This window comes from Montipora capricornis, chromosome 3 (genome assembly GCF_036669925.1).
Source record: "Montipora capricornis isolate CH-2021 chromosome 3, ASM3666992v2, whole genome shotgun sequence".
NCBI lineage: Eukaryota > Metazoa > Cnidaria > Anthozoa > Scleractinia > Acroporidae > Montipora > Montipora capricornis.
The window spans coordinates 76348246-76364849 of NC_090885.1; the positions used below are offsets into that span (position 1 = coordinate 76348246).

The window sequence follows — 16604 nt, forward strand, 5'->3', positions numbered from 1 at the left end:
TTATGTCGATCAATTCTGCCATTCCATGATAAGGGAAGACCCCCAATTAACATTTCACCCCGGGCTACCCAGTCCTACCAGCAAAATACAGCGTCGATTGAAGATTTTAGCTATGGAAACGTGCACAAATTGTATCGGTAGGTCCTGGAATTCGTCCAGAGAGACAACTTCACTCGTGAACTGCCATGTTCACAACAAAGCATTCAAGTTAGGCATCCCAGTGTGCATGAAACGATCTCTCACCCGTCTCGAGAAGACCAGACACGCACGGTCCTTACACTACGGGTATGCCTGTAGAATCAACGGAAATGTCAGTTCCTTCTAAAAAACAAGCATCTTTTTTTGGTATTCGCCCTTGTCACACGGCGGCCATATTGTCCCGGGAGACCAAAAGACCTTTGTTTTATCATGCCAAGCCTCGCAGTGGAAACCATGGAGGTGAGGCTTGGTGTGGTAAAACAAAGCATTTTGGTCTCCCGGGACACTATGGCCGTCGTGTGACAAGGGCGAATGGTACGTATCGGAGAACCAAAACATTTACGCCCGTGCTGACGGAATTTTTGAACAAGAGAGAAAAATGCAATACCTCAGGACATCGCACTGGAGCGTCGTACCAAACGAGTCGTCCCGGGATTTTGGCCCGTGCGATCCCTTTTGGACGCAGTTAAACCTTCGCTGCTTTCAGATACCGCCCTTCCTCCCGGTATGGCAGTTAGGGAGAGAAATGTCAGGCCCTAAACCATTTGAGACAGATCCCACTCCAACACACAGCTCCAGACCACCCTTGTCAATTCAGCATAAGATTTCGATTGCTCTGAGGAGGCTCAAAATAGTTTCTCCTTTTTTCAAACAAATAAACATGTTCTGTCCTTAGATACAGATAAGGTAATCATATCAAGACAAAATTTGACAAGGGTATTGAGTACCCATTATAGATTTTTCACATCTCATTTTCCTTCAAAATAACGTTACCATAGCAACAATATAAGGCACTTCTTTGTGTTTTAAAATCAAGATATATTGTGGTTTTTGGAAAAACGGTGAAATCTTCCCATTCAACGTTACCAGAGAATGTTAGAAATAATCTCTAAAATATTTAAAATTCAACAACATCTGTAGGTCAGTTTTTCAGAAAAATAGGTTTTTTTTTAAATGTCTGTAATTTTTTTTTTCACCTTCAGAATTGTTTTAAATTTAAAAGACAGACGTTTTAAATTAATCTAAGCTAACATGCAAAAAATAAAAAAAAATCACCGTCCGGAAGCAAAAACATGAGGAAAAATGAGGGGTTTACAAGATCGGCATTTACGCACGCATTGCCCGCTCATTCAAGTTGGTCGCGCGAATGAAGATACAGGCCAACACAAACGGTTCAAGTGACCATTAAACCGTGTGTTTACAATTTTTCGTAGTTTTCGTGAATAGGTGATGTCTATTTATATTCCATATGTATAGGAATTAGAAGAAAGGTGAGTGAAATTAGCGGTATTTGTCTATTTCTGGTGACCCATTTTGAATCGTGACCTGACGCAAGCAGCTTTTAGAATTGCGTGTGCGGCTTACGCGCACGCGCTCAGCTGAAAACCCTTTCGAGCCTCCTTTAAGGCGCTGTTAGACTGTGCAATTTTTTGTGCAACTTGTCTCGCAACGCCATTTCTACAAGCTTTTCTCACATTACGAAACAAGTTGTTTTACGGGTGTTACACTGAGCAACGTTTCATGCAACTTGTCTTGTTTCAATGATCACATGAGGTTAAAGAAACACTTTCATTGGATGGTGCCGCAAACCGTTGCGACACAAGTTGCAGGACAGATGCTACACTACGCAATGTTTAAAAAATTCGTTGCAACCGTTTGCCGAAAGTAAAAGTTAATTCTACTTTCCGCAACGGTTTCTGCAACTGGTCTCGCAACGTTTTTGTCCGTTGTAAGGTATGCTACAATGGGCAATGATTCGTGCAACTTGTCTCGCAATGCCATTGCCAGACAAGATGCACGAATTATTTCACAGTGTAACAGCGCCTTTAAGGGCCCACAGACGGATTTTTCGCGCGTTGGTACGGAGGTGAAATGTTACTTCCGATCACTGACGTCACCATATCGTGAGCTAACCAGAAAACCCACTCACGATCAAAAATCACCGCACAAACTGTTATTTCCATCGAAGGTTTTTCCTCGCCCTTCCTCGCGCTCGTTTTCAGATCAACTGCGCATGCGTAAAAGAACTGACTTCCGGTTTGAGAAAAAAGCTAAATTTCCGGCGGTTTTGAATTGAATTAATTTTCTTTTACAAGGCACGTTTCACCCCCAAAGACAGAATATATCTAAGCATTGATTTTTTAAAATCATCCTTTTTGAAAAAGTTATGGGTATTTCAGTATCGTTTATGTCTTTAAAAAGAACATTAAAAAAAAAAAAAACCATGCTTGGCTATATGCAAAAACGAATACAAATTATCAAACCATCGATTAAATACCCAAATTGCGTAGCACGGCGACAAATTTAAGAGTTTTCTTTTATTGGTCACGTGACGACAGGCGTGGTATGATGACGTCATATTTAGGGTCATTGGCTTACAAAAGTTGGAAACTGACCAAAATAATGCCAAATTCTCTCAAATTACTTAACCATTACATCCTTAGCAACGCACCCCAAAAAATACGTCAGTGGGCCCTTAAAGGGACAGTTTCATGGTTTTGCGCATGTCCAAGCTTTAGCGCTAGCAGTTGCAAATTTTATGGTTTCTTACTGAACCAGATGATGTTAATCAAACACAGAGAGTATTAAAGCAAATACACTGAATGACTAAGGCCTAAATTTGGTGGAAGACACTGCGGGTTTACACAGAAAATATCGAATTTAGTTTTGATCTCGAATTTATTGTACGGGTCGAAAATTTATTCTACGCACGAGTAATCTATTCGCATGCAGTAGGTTCATAACACAAAGGAGATGATTACAAAAGTAATTCCAATGAGTAATTCCACTTCTATGGCATTGTTTCCGTTTCCTGCATCAGTGCTTTCGATTGTTTCAATAACAATGGAATTAAATGGCCTGACGTGACAGTTTGCCCATGCGCAGAGACTTGAAACCTTTAATATTCATGGCGAAAGTAATTTTATCTCGTGTGGTCGGCACTAGAGTCGTGGAATACAAAGTGTACACACGCGCCCTGCTAAAGGTAACCTACACGCATAAACTTTCTTTCATCTCGAATTTCAGAGTAACTACAAGAGCTAATATCTGCGAGACATTATAATTACAGCTACAATTCATAGCATATAAGGATACATAACTCAATATAAAATAATTTATTTAAAGAAACATTAATTAAAAATAAAAGCAGCTACACAAAATGCGACCCTAAATTCTCATTTTAAAACCCGTTAACTCGGTGGTACGGATAAAATCATGTAGCGCATTCCACAGCTTAGATGACAAGGAAGAAAAAGAGTTAATTAAAGTGGTACTATGATCAAAAAATCATTTCCTTTTTTTCTTCAGATTCTGAAAGCGTGTTTGCTTAACACCTAACTGACAAAATTTTGAGCTTTGAGTTTTATCAGAAACCCATAAGGGTTGAAACGTGTAACGGTCCCTTGTGTGCTGGGAAACAAGCTTCTGAATGTTCAATTTGCTAAGTACCATATTTGGTACAACAAGAGCGATTGGTTTCCAAATATGGTACTTAGCACTGAAACATTCAACCAATCAGTTCGCACTGAATATTCGGAAGCTGTGAACGCGCGTTACACGTTTCAGCCCTTATGGGTTTCTGGTTTTATCCAAAGGCTGTTTATTTTGAGTGTAAGTTTTGGATTTCACGGTCCGCCATTACTCACGTTCAAAACTGGCCGATTGGACCTCAGAGGGTTGGATCTAGAGAAAATGACGTCATTTACTCACTAGCTTAAAATTTCAGCGTGTAAACGCAATTTATTACATATGCAAAACACGGGTTTAAAAGTCTGAAAGCCCGAAACTCCCGTGCTGCATATTAATTCGGCCGCGTACACACGCATTGCATTCTTAAACTAGTGAGTCTTTGACGTCATTTTCTCCTCGACCCAGCTCTCTCAAGATTTTAAAGTTAGTAATGGCGGACCAATAAATAAGAAAATTCCAGTTAAAATAAACAGGTGTCTTTTTAAAATCAAAACTTAAAACTTGGGTCAGTTAGTGTTTAGTTAACATAGTTTTGAAATCCAAAGGAAAAAAAGAATTGTTTTTTTGGTCGTAGTACCACTTTAAGACCATAGCTAGTTGTTCTAGGTTTATTGAGGGACAGAATGATTTCCGCAAACATCATGAGAAGAAGACCGGAGAGAAAACTCAGTTAAAATTCATGTCAGTACAGTAGCAGGAAAATCGTTAAAAACAGACTTTCACATAGTATTGTGAGAACATTTTGAATGCGCTTATTGCATAGAGATCGATATAGAGTTTGACTTCAGTAATCTGCAAACATAAATCTGGGTAATAATTCTCTTATTAAAGGGGCTAGGTCACGCAATTTAAGGCAATTTCAGCATTAATTGGTCAAATGGTCATAGAATTAACTGAATTAACAAAATAACGGCTCAAAACTATAGAAGAACTCAAACAAAACACAGGAAAGCTAAGAAGGGACAAGGATGGACAAAACTGGGGTGGATTTAAATGGATTGCATTTGGGTAAATTTGAAAAACGTCGGGCCACCTTTTTTCAAATATATATCAGTTTGCGGAAATGATATAAACACATGAGAAATGAAATGATGGTAGAACCAACTGGGATCTCGGAAAAAATCCGAGCCTCAGATGGGATTCGAACCCACGACCCTCCGTGATTTAGTCGGATGCTCTAACCACTGAGCTACTGGAGACTGTATGGCGAGCAAGGGTGAAATGTGGGTATTGACTCGAGCTGCATCACGCAGCTACAGAGTCAAATGACTGACAGCATAGCTCATAACTGCATCGCGCAGTCACCTTTAAAGCATATCTGAGATGCGGCAACCAACCACCCAAGTGAGCGAATGTGAGAATGATATAAACACATGAGAAATGAAATTTCCCAATGAGTCAATACCCACATTTCACCCTTGCTCGCCATAGAGTCTCCAGTAGCTCAGTGGTTAGAGCATCCGACTAGATCAAGGAGGGTCGTGGGTTCGAATCCCATCTGGGGCTCGGATTTTTTGCGAGATCCCAGTTGGTTCTACCATCATTTCATTTCTCATATATCAGTTTATATCAAAATGTCACTTAAACAGCTGGAAAATCATTCTCAGTTGTTATGTGGCCATGATTTTGCAAATGAAATACTCTTGCTCTGCCAGTTTGACATTTAGAGCTCATAACTAACAAAATTAAACAAAATTACCTAAAACAGCGTGACCTAGCCCCTTTAACATACCGTTCCTTTAAAAAGAAAAGACTGAAAGGGTAGTTTTTTGCTACGACGATAACAGCGAAAAAAGCACTACTTTGCCGCGAATTTTCTATCCTAAAAACGTGTTAAGAAATTAAGAGCACACACCAGGGCTTTTCCTTAGTATTTGGCTAGAAATCCTCTTCTCACTACCCTTTCCTCTGACCGCGCTTCAGCCATTTTCTGAGGAACAGTCTTGTGCTTCTCAAGTTGCCTCGTTCATACCCAAAAAGAATTCTGGCGGGTAATTCTGCCATTCCATGACAACGGAGACCCCCGATTCTCGTTTCATAGATTTTTCATTTAAGTGTCAGGCCACCCAGTCCTACCAGCAAAATACAGCATCGATTGAAGATTTTAGTTTTGAAACTTGCCCAAATTGCGTTGTGCACTATTACCAAAAATAGACTTTGTCACATGAGCCCCCGCGTAGACTCCGACAAACATTTTGATCTACTGAAAACAAATGTATGAGTGAGTGTATGGAGTTAGTTTCTTAAAAGGGGGTAGAATGGTTAGTACCAAACACAGTTGTTGGGGTGATTGTTGTAATCGGACTCACAATATCCAGATAAATGACCATAAATTGCCGGAATCTCTCAAAGACTGAATTGCGGGAATTGGGAGAGAAAGTCTCATACCGCTGCCAAAACCATTGTTAAGACATCGAGAAATGTAAGCCTTGGCTAATCGATTTACGGTGCAAAACATCACCACGAATACGTATATTTGTGCTCGTCACTGGGCTGGAGAAAAAGGTCTCACAGCGGAATTTCCTGTCGGCCACCAGGCGTAGCAAGAAGGTTCATAAAAGGGAAAGCATTACCCCTTCGAATAACAAATTCTTGCCATTCTAGTTAAATAGAGGATACCCTGAGAGCAGTGTTAAAAGGCATCTCTCTGAACTGAATTTCTCCAACTGAAAGAGGTCGTGCAATGGGAGAGGAAAACAAAGCCGCCTGCATGTACACGTGACCACCCCGCTCACGAGGAAATGGCACCTGATAGAAAATTACCCACGTCTAAGAGAAATATTTAAGACGCCCCCATACTACGTAGTATATCGCAAAGAAAAAATCATCAAAGAGATCTTAGAGCAAAACAGACAGCAATTTGCAAGCAGCTGGAGTAGTGTAGGCCCATCGCCACTGTTCCAACATTTTAATCTGTCGACCGAGTAGAATAAGGAATAGAACTTGCACTACGGTACCATTTCTCTACAACTTCGAACCTCTTTTAGTACTTTCTACGCAGACCAAGTGCCATTATCGATGCTCGGACCAAGCAAGTGTTCACTTCCACTGTTTATACGACCTTATACAGCCCCTCACTCGTTTTAAAAGGTTGTTACGTTTCAGCTGCTCAATTGTATATTGTTCTGGTTCTCTCTCGAAAATACAGTCAGGAACACGTTCGACGTCGATTAAAACCATAAAAATTGAAGCGAATATTACGCCTCATTTCCCTAGTGACTCTTAAAGACTGAACTTTGTTTGTCTGAGACACATGGGGGTCTATAGTTTCACGACGTCATTGGTGCAAAGCGCTATTGTATCGCTAGGTACTGGAACAGGACATTTACATGATGACTCCATTTGACTACAAGTACCAGAATCCTTCAGGTTTTGCTTGTCTCATGCTAATTAGTGCTATTGTTATTCTTACCCCACTGGGAATACAAAATTTAAATTTAAAAAGAACAACAAAGAGAATTCTGGTTGCTGTAGTCAAATGACGCGATCGTGAAAGTTGCCTATTCGTCCACAGAAAGGCTAGAGAGACAACTTCAGTCGTGAACCGCCATGTTCACAACAAAGCATTCAAGTTAGGCGTCCCAGGCTGCATGAAACCATCTGTCACTTCTGTTTTCTTTCAAAGGCTTGCCTTTACTCACATTCCAGCTTAATGATGCCAGCTTGGGGGGAGCTTCTGTAGGCGAATATGGCTCCAAAAATTATTTAACCTACCAGATTTCAGCTGGCAGTCTCCCCGAGCATGAACCGTTGATTTATCACGTGATGCCCAAACCTGAGCCCACATTGACCTAAAACGGCAGATGTTTCAATGAGAACTTCTTTTATGACGAAGCCAAGTGCTGCAGACCGTTGATCACCAAAAAAGTACAAAAAAAAATAGCAAGCATTTAACGCATAAAGTGTTGAAGGTTTTTTGTCTTTTGGGACTTTAAAATACAGCTGTGTGGCCAGCTCTTGTGATTTTCGCCGGGGTCTCAGCTCCACGAACTGACACCACGTAATCTGGGCACTGTTCCTCCCTCTACTGCCTCACTCCTGCCTGTTTTGGTAAGACGTTACGCCCAGTGAGATGTATAGTCTATTTTGATGCAGGGTTCTGTGATCGGGTAGGATTAATCACCGTCCAAAAGGGTATTATTTCTCCACTCGTCAGGTGATGTTAATCAAAACGTTGGTTTTGAAGACTCTGGTCATTGAATTACCATGCAAGATTTCACGCCATAGTCATTTTCCCGCACAAAGCAACCTCTGCGTGAACCACACATTTTTTCTCTGCGTCAGGATTGACTCATTTGGGCGTCAGCATCCGCTATGCTTGCCAATCAGTAGGGAGTTTAAGAAACCACGACAGCTACGGCGCTTCAAAATATGTTTGAGCTATTTTAAGTAATTCACGATGATTCCAACTTGTTTATGTTTTACAATATGGGAGAAGTATTCTATACCTGGATTAGTGCGGACGGATTTTAAGTACAGAAAACCTTAAATTTGGTCATTTCAAGTTGTAGTTCTGGCAAGTGTGGGCGAGAAATGCTCAAAAATGATTGCTGCACGAGTAGCATAATCATTTTTTCCTCTTTTAACCAATAACATTACTGCTTTTTGTCGTTGTCGTCTCTTAAACTCCCTATTGCTTTTAGGCATTGGATTGAAATGGTTCTAAAAGTTTGATACACTGCAAGTATACTTCGCATTTGTTGCTTCGCTTTTCACACACCGTTCTCCACTCTCTGATGCTATTTAATAATAATAATAATAATAATAATAATAACTTTATTTATATAGCGATATATACAGAAAGCTCTATATCGCTTAACAATCACAAATTAAAAACTAAACAAAAGAAGAAACTTAAAATGCATGAAAAGATAATACACAAAAAATTAATAATAAGTAGCTCTGAAAAGATGCGTCTTTAGTCTGTTCTTAAATACAGAAACCGACGGACTAATCTTAATGTCTATGGGTAAGGCCTTGGAGCCTTGGAGCCGCAACCGAAAAGGCCCTGTCTCCATAAGTTTTCAGATTAGTCTGAGGTATTCTTAGAAGATATTTTTCAGTTGACCTTATATTCCTTGATGCTTCATACCGCACAAGTAAGTTACTGATATACACAGGGGCTAAGTTGTTTAATGCTTTATAAGTGAGTAGCAGAACCTTAAATATAACCCTCTGCTCGACAGGCAACCAATGTAATTTCTGGAGAATAGGACTGGTACGCACAGCCTTAGGCAATTGAGCTACAAGGCGCGCAGCACAATTCTGAATGCGTTCCGGGAAGCAAAACAGCATTATCTTCCACGTAATTGTTCAGGAAGGTCTTCGCATCCTCGGCTACAGCTTGTGGTAGCGTGTTGGGTGGTAGTCTCTTAGTGTTGCCGTGAATCCTTTGAGATATGCCGTGATTTTCGTAGTGGTCTTTTAATCTGCGAAATCTGGAGTAGCTTATCCCATACATGCACAGAAACATCTCCTTGCAGATAGGCCGTGACTTATACAGAAAGTTGCATCGCGGGCTTCGTTTCCTTTTTGCTCCAGGTACTTCCATGCTCACAGATGCTTGTATGTTTGCCAGTATGACTAAGTCAAGCTCAGTATGGGAAAGCTCAAGGCAGTTGAACAAATTTCCAAGTACAGTATCCTCCGAAAACTGTTTCGAACACTCGGCATCATTAGAGCCTTGACAACATCCACACCCGTCCCGAAGTAATCTTTTAAATTTCGCTACAATTTCCTCAGCTTGATCGCAACTTGACTCTTCCATTTTGAGATTTGTTTCTAATATGAACTTGCGGATTACGCCTGAGGTATAATTATGAGTGGTAGTAGTTACTAAAACAACGCGTTACCGAGGTTCTACAGTCAAAACGATTGGCTGTTAAAAAAAAGAAACTACCTTGAATTACCAGTCACGCAAGACTCACGCAAGAGTATACGACAGCAGTATGTAAATACTTGGTTAGTTCCAAATCCTCGTTATTTCGAACTCAAAGCCATTTTCCGCGGATGTTTTGTTCAGTCATTTACTACTGGTTATTCAAACTCCCGCTGGTTCAAAATGGCGAGGTTCAACAGAATGTATTTTGTAATTTTGCGATCGGACTGCAGTTCACATAAACAAGTAAAGCTGGGAGACGATCACCGGAAAGAAGATATTCAGGTATGTTATAACATTTAATTCCAAACACTGTGAAAACAAAGCGGCATAATTATTGTGTACGTCAATTCACGTGACCCAAACACCATAGCATTTTGATGTTTTTGTTTTCGAAAAAGAACCATGTGACGATATAGACCGAAGCAAGCTCACTTAAAACTCCACCTGTATCAAAACACGACATACATGTACGAAGATAGTTGTAAATCGAACGTTCGTGAACAAGAGGCCAACTTGATTTGTTAATTTACATGCATCCCGCGGCTTCCTCTTCGGTTCGACATTGTGTCTTATCGTCCGTTCTGTCTTGATAGTCATACTGGCATTCGAAATACTTTTTTCATTTTGCTGTTTCACTTCGTAAGAACAATAAGCTAAAAATGACTCTTCTTTAAAACGTTTTAACAGACTCTAAGACTTTCTAAACGGATAGAGATACCCGTTAAAACGGCTGCTTAGACTTTTTTAATGGACTGCTTTTGCCGTTTTAACGGATGCTCAGATTTTTCTAACGGATTGCTTTTGCCGTTTTAACGGATGCTTAGATTTTCTAAACGGATATCTCTTTCCGTTTTAACGGCTGCATAAAATTTATGAACGGATGCGAAAGCCGTTCAAACGGTTTGATTTTAAGGTTAAACGCTTCCCCTAAAGCATGAAACGGTTTTCATGAAACGTTTAAACGGATTACAAACGGACAACAAACGGATGATAAACGCTTTTATCCGTTAAACGGACAAGGTCTAGTGTACGTTTTCCTGTGTAAGGTCACATTTTTGAAATAAGTACTTCGGGGAGCCTACGAGTAGCGAATCACAATTGTCCAACCGACAGATCACAAACGCATGAACAAGGATCTTTGTGTTATCAACCGTCGAATACTCGCGAATCTTCTCCGATATTTCTCAGATGGAACAAGGCAGCCTTGCAAACAGAGTTTACATGTTTCTCTAGAGATAACGTCTGATCGAAAACTACTCCTATTTTCCTGGCCGAGACTGAAGGACACACACGACAATTCCCCACTACTAAACTGTCTAAAGATGTACGGGGCCGGTACCTAGAGCTTATGACAAGCAATTCAGTTTCGTCTCTATTTAACTTAAGTTTATTGCGGGTCATCCAGTTGTTGATCTCTCTAACACAAGATTCAACCCGGGAAACGGAACTAACCTGATCATCGGCACTCAGGGAATTGAAAGAGATACAACTGGGTATCATCAGCATAAAAATGAAAACCCATGTTGCATCGCCTCACAAAATCCCCGAGTGGCGAGACATAAAGTAAGTACAGTATCGGTCCCAGCACAGATCCCTGAGGCACACCGCACGATAAGGAACGCGTAGCAGACCTAACACCTCGAATACAAGCAGAGTGAGGTCTGTCGCTCAGGTATGATCTGACCCAAGCCAAAGCTGAACCACGTAGCAGCAGTTTCGGTGCTATGAAATTCTTTGAAAGCTGACTGAATGATCTCATCTAAACAATTGTTGGTGACATGCTCGATCAACTGAAACGCTACCACCCTTTCAGTGAGTTTAGACAAAAACGGAATATTTGAAATAGGACGAAAATAAGCAAAAACCTCAGAATCAAGGTGGGGCTTCTTCAGGAGAGGATTCAGCAATGCAAGTTTAAAAGAATCTGGTACCACAGCAGAGCAAATAGACTGATTAATTATCGAAGTCATAACTGGTAGAAGCATTGAAATACATTGTTTCAGAACTGAAGCAGGGACAGGATCTGAAGGACACGACTTAATAGTTGACCTGCCAATTAGCTGCGAAATATCAGGAGGACGTTACAGACCTGAAACTAGACAGTGTAAATTGATCAGAAAAGGATACATTGTCGTCAAAATCCAAAATACTGTCAAATACTCCATCAAGCGAATTGCGAATGACTGCTATCTTATCACCGAAAAAGTCAATAAACTTATTTGCCAGATCGGTATCAGATTCACAAGTTAAGGATAATCCACAGGTGTGTTCCTGTGGAGTAATTTACTTACTGTATTGAATAGAGTTTGCGAATTGCTACAATCCCGAATAATGCCAGAATAAAACTCCATGTTGGTAGCCTTGATCAAATTGTTCACCTTACAGCTCTGCTCTTGGAATCTAAGACGATCACACTCGAGTTTTGAGGAACGCCAACGACGTTCCAAAGCTCTACGACGCCTCTTCTCTGATCGAATTTCGTCGTTGTACCATGAGGCGGTAGGCCGAAGTGTGATAGTTTTAGTCCTCAGAGGAGCATAAGTATCCAATAATGACTTCAATGTGTTGTTGCATTTGTTGACAAAGTGAGACAGTTCAGACGTCTCAGCATCCCGCACCAAACTGGAAGGCTCAAGGTCGCGACAGAACTCATGAAAGTCGATAGCACGGCTCGTACGCTAAGACATTGGCCGTCTTTCAGGTGGGAGCTTAGCCAGGCGCAATGAAACAGGAACAGCTAGATGATCAGAGATTAAAGGATCATGAACGAAGCACTGGCCGACTAGGTCATCATTTGCCTTCGTAATAATTAGATCAAGAGTGTTACCATATTTATAATTTGAATGGGAGACATGCTGAGTCAGGTAAAACAATTCAAGTACTTGTAAGAAACGACGAGCGTCATCACCTTCTTGATCATCCACATGGAAATTAAAGTCCCCGGCGACAAGGAGAGCACTTGGAGCAAGGACAAGTCCTTCCAAGAAAGAACTAAATTCATCGAGAAATAATCCTACAGTAAAACTGTTCATAGAACTAGGTGGCGGTCGATAAATAACAGCAAGCCTTAGATTGTGATTTCTCGCAGACGTGAGCTGGACATCAATGAACTCGAAGCTCAGGAAACAGGAAAGCAGTATATTGAGTTGAAATAAAGTCAACACAGCTAATTATCACACAGGCAACACATTAATGATATCCACTAAAGAAGGCGGAGATAGGGTCTTCTTTCCTGTGCGCAGGTCCAGTTCATCTCGTGAGGCTGTCAAAGCTTCGATCACACGTTGCCTCTTCAGATTCTATTTCCACTGAAATGAAAGGTCAGCTGCTTCCGATCAGACGACACGGGTGGCCGGAGACCCTTTGAGAAACGAAGAGGTGTTAGTGTGGTGATTATTCTGTAGTGATATCACGTGTGTCTTTGGATTACCTTCACACAAGCTGCCTTTGCCGCTTTTAGTGTTTTCACTACAGCTTCTATCAGATTCTGTGCATTTTATTTTTTTAACGTAGAACAACCCTTCTCATCACTCGCCTAGGGTTACACACTAAAGTAAAAGTATAAAACAGAATAAGCTATTTATACTTAAATTGAAGCGAAAAACAATAGTTTCAATAACAAAAGAAAAACATTATCACCAATGGGAAGCTTAATTAAATATTCCTGAGAAGTAGTGTCAGTGTACATACATTAAAGTTCAAATTAGCAACCGCCAAATGCTTTTTTTTTTTTTTTTCACAATAACAACACTCCCACTTTTGACACTGCTTATTTCACAGTTTTCATTCCTAGTTGGATGACAAGCTTCTCGAAGGGATGCTTAGGTAACGGCTTCGTCAGAATGTCCGCAATCATCTCACCAGTGGCTTCATATTTTAAAATAATCGCTCCGTCTTGCACTCCTTCGCGACTGAAATGATAGCGAATATCAATGTATTTGGTCCTAGCATGACCCACAGGATTCTCTGCCATTGCAATAGCTCCCTGGTTGTCTTTATTTATTGTGATGGGTTCCTCGAGAGGTTTTCCTGCATCTGTGAGTAACCTTTGAAGCCAGATTGCTTCCTGGGTGGCCGTACTAAGGACTACATACTCAGCTTCTGTTGTCGACAGTGCAACGGTAACCTCTTTCTTGCTCAGCTACGTCACTGCTCCCTTAGCCAGTAAAAACACGTTTCCTGAAGTGGAGTGGCAGTCATCCACATCACTCGCCCAATCAGCGTCTGAGAAACCAATCAGGTTTCAATCAGCACACTTCTTGTAACTCAGGCCAAGATATACAGCTCCTTTCAGATATCTGAGAATCCGTTTTGTTGCAGTTAAGTGACTTTGTGTGGGAGTTCCACAGAACAACCCCCACTGCTTGGGCGGTGTCCGGACGAGTTGTGATTGCAGCATAAAGTAGGCTCCCAACGATGGACTGGTACGAGATTGTATCGACTGTTCTGCTAACACCATCTTCCTTTTGCAGCTTGACGTTCAAATCAGCAGGTGTGAACACCGGTTTCGCTTCTGTTTGCCCAAACTTCTTCAGCATCTTTTCGATGTACTGCCCAGTCCCTTGATGAAGATATACTTGCTTCCTTTCCTTGTCTTGAACCATGCAAACTCCCACATAGTAATGCAGCTCCCCCATATCCTTTATCTTAAACTGCACCTTTAAGCTGTCTTTAAGTCTTTGCATCTCCAAATGTTTTCCGCTAGGTATCATGAGATCATCGACTTGAATTGCGAGGATTGTGAGCGTATCCTTCTTTCTGATGAACACACAGGGGTCTGCTGAGGTTTGAGTGAAACCAATGTTTTCAACATTTTCCCTGAAAGCTTTATTCCAACATCGGGTCGACTGCTTTAATCCATCTAGCGACTTCTTTAGCTTTCATACCAGATGCTCTTCTCCGGGTTTCACGTATCCTTCCGGTTGCTGCATGTAAATTACTTCATTAAGTTTTCCATTAAGAAAAGCTGTCTCAACGTCCATCCCTGATGAATCAGGAAATCATGCTGGGCTGCAAACGCTAGGAAAAAGCGGATCGAAGAGAAACTAATCAATCCCATATTTCTGGGCGTAACCCTTGGCTACTATCCGTGCCACATCATGCTTCAGCTTAAACAGCCATTTGCATCCTATAGCTTTCCGACCAGGGGTAATTCAACCAACTTCAATGTCTTGTTCTCAATCATAGAATTGTACTCTGCATCCGTAGCCACTTTCCACTCTGCAGCGAGATCACTCGACTTTGCTTCTTGTATGATTGAAGGCTCATCTACCTCACTTAGATGATAGGCAACATGGCACACGCGGTCGTTCGCGGTGTCTGCATATTATTCGTCATAACCATATCTGACAGGTGTCTTACGTGTTCTCTCAGATCTTCAGAGTTCTTGCTGTTCTTCTTTCTCTGATCTCCTAATTTCTGCTACTTCGTCTTTTGCAGTGGTGTCAGTATTCTGCTTCACCTCCATGCTCTTTGGGTCTGGCTCTGTAGTCATGGCTGACTTCTGACCGAAATCACGTGCACTCTCGTTAAACTCAACATCTTTCCGGATCTTTCCGGATGCAATGCTTGTTTATCACAAGCAATGCATCGGCCTGAAGGATGAGGCAAAGAAAGCCTGAGGGCAAAGATACCAGTCAAAACCACGCTACAAGTAATACGTTGCATTCCTTTCGGCCAATCATGGAACATAAAGAACGTTCATTGTCGGTGTTCACATCAAACGAGGAGATGTTAAAGTTGGAAAGAAAAGCAAGAGGGCACTTGGTGACGCTCATTAAAATGAGAGTGCATCTCATTTCTTGCATTTCTAGACAAATCGAACTTGATTCCCAGTGCTTTAAACACCTAACAACGCATCATCACAGCTTTTACGAAAAAAACGGTAACCCAATTGAGTAGTCGTTTCTCGGAGGTTACTTCTGGGACAGCAACACTTCCGCTGTGACGTCAGGCGAAAGGTCTTATACTTGAGAGATTTAACGATAGCGTTTATGTGAAACGACAAACGGGAGATAGGCTTTCGCTTTTCATAAAAGCATGAAAAATCTCTTATTTTACCTTGCGTCTTACTTTAGATTTTTGGCAAAACGCAAATTTCAACCTGACGTTTGCCGTGAGCACGATACCAGAGAGATTTTGCGGCACGTTAACGTGAAACGCAAACGGGAAAAGTGACCAAGTGGTCATGACCATGATTTTCCCGCCATGTTTTCGCGTTTGCCGGTCGCTGCTTGCCGTCAGTTCTACGTGAAAGTAGACATTTTCGCGTTTGCCGTATACGTGGAATTTTGTTCTCGTCTTTCTTCTACATAACAAGTTGTTCTAAAACTATTTTCCGGTAAGTGAAGCAAGGAAAAATTATGTTATACGCTTTTAGATCGTTTATAACTGACTCCTTATCGCAAGTTTCTTCATGAACTCGTGTCGACTCTCTGTTGACTCACAGAAACTCGCAGAATTTGACCGTGAGGTAAGGAGTTTCATTATATAGCGTCTTTTCCTACAAACGATGTTTAAAAAGACTCCGAGCTTTTGTTTTTTGTTAACAAAATACCAGAGATTAACAGAGTCCATTCAGAGTTATCGTGGTTCACGCGAAGCTTAAGTCACGAGCTTCACTCCATTTTACGTGGAACGTGAAACGGCAAGCACGGCAATCCACCGTTTGTCATTTCACGTAAACGCGATACTAAATCTCTCTACTAAATCTCTTTACTATCTCATCTTGTATACGCAAACCTAACTGTTACCTTGCTCCTGTGTTTCTATGTACTGCCTCGCTTTTCTTCAATAACGTACCGAAATGTCTGAAGGAGTGGCTGCCTTCACAGCGGAAATGATCTTGAGTTGGGTACTAATGGTCGGTAGATACTCGGCGTAATACAACAAATCACTTTAACTTCTGCGCAAAAAATAGAACATGGAAGCAAGTGTTAAAAACTCTTCTTTCGATTTCACTGAGTTTGGCTTTTGTTTTTTCAACGCAATTCTCCGTGCAACGCATTTTTGTTTTACAACTAGTCTGTGAATTTCGTATAACCTAGCCTGTCTT

At 41.1% G+C, this 16604-nt stretch overlaps 1 non-coding gene across 1 annotated transcript; it reads right to left on the reverse strand.

Moving 5' to 3' along the window:
• Nucleotides 1–4795: 4795 nt before the first annotated feature.
• Trnaf-aaa (transfer RNA phenylalanine (anticodon AAA)) lies at nucleotides 4796–4869 on the reverse strand. Its single transcript has one exon. It is a non-coding gene; the product is annotated as a tRNA-Phe (tRNA).
• Between the last annotated feature and the right edge of the window lie 11735 nt (nucleotides 4870–16604).